This window comes from Corapipo altera, unplaced genomic scaffold, assembly GCF_003945725.1.
Source record: "Corapipo altera isolate COAL_440 unplaced genomic scaffold, ASM394572v1 146, whole genome shotgun sequence".
Classification (NCBI taxonomy): Eukaryota; Metazoa; Chordata; class Aves; order Passeriformes; family Pipridae; genus Corapipo; species Corapipo altera.
In genome coordinates, this window is record NW_020884981.1 from 1,226,009 (window position 1) to 1,226,374 (window position 366).

At 32.0% G+C, this 366-nt stretch overlaps 1 protein-coding gene across 5 annotated transcripts in view; it reads right to left on the reverse strand.

Moving 5' to 3' along the window:
- The window catches only part of IFT140 (intraflagellar transport 140), an 80,091-nt gene that overhangs the window by 57,257 nt on the left and 22,468 nt on the right, over positions 1-366 (reverse strand). The gene's annotated exons all lie outside the window — the stretch shown is intronic.

Sequence of the window (366 nt, forward strand, 5' to 3'; positions counted from 1 at the left end):
AAACAAACAAAACCACAGAAAAAAACAAAAACAAAAGATCACCAAAAAAACCCACAGAACCCCACAAAAAAACCCCAAAAAATCCCAAAAAACACAAAACCCACAAAAAACCCCGCTAAAACCCCGCTAAAAAACCACAAACAAAAAACCAAAAAAAACTCCAAAAAAACCCTAACCACTCCCAGAAAAACAACCCAAAAAACCCATAAAACAAAACAAAACAACAAAAAAAACCAAACAAAAAACAAAAAAACCACAAAAAACCCCCCAAAAAACCCCACAAAAAACCAAAACAACCCAAAACTCCCTTCCAAAAAACCAAAAAAACCAAAAAAGAAACAAAAAAATACAAAAAAACCAAACAAA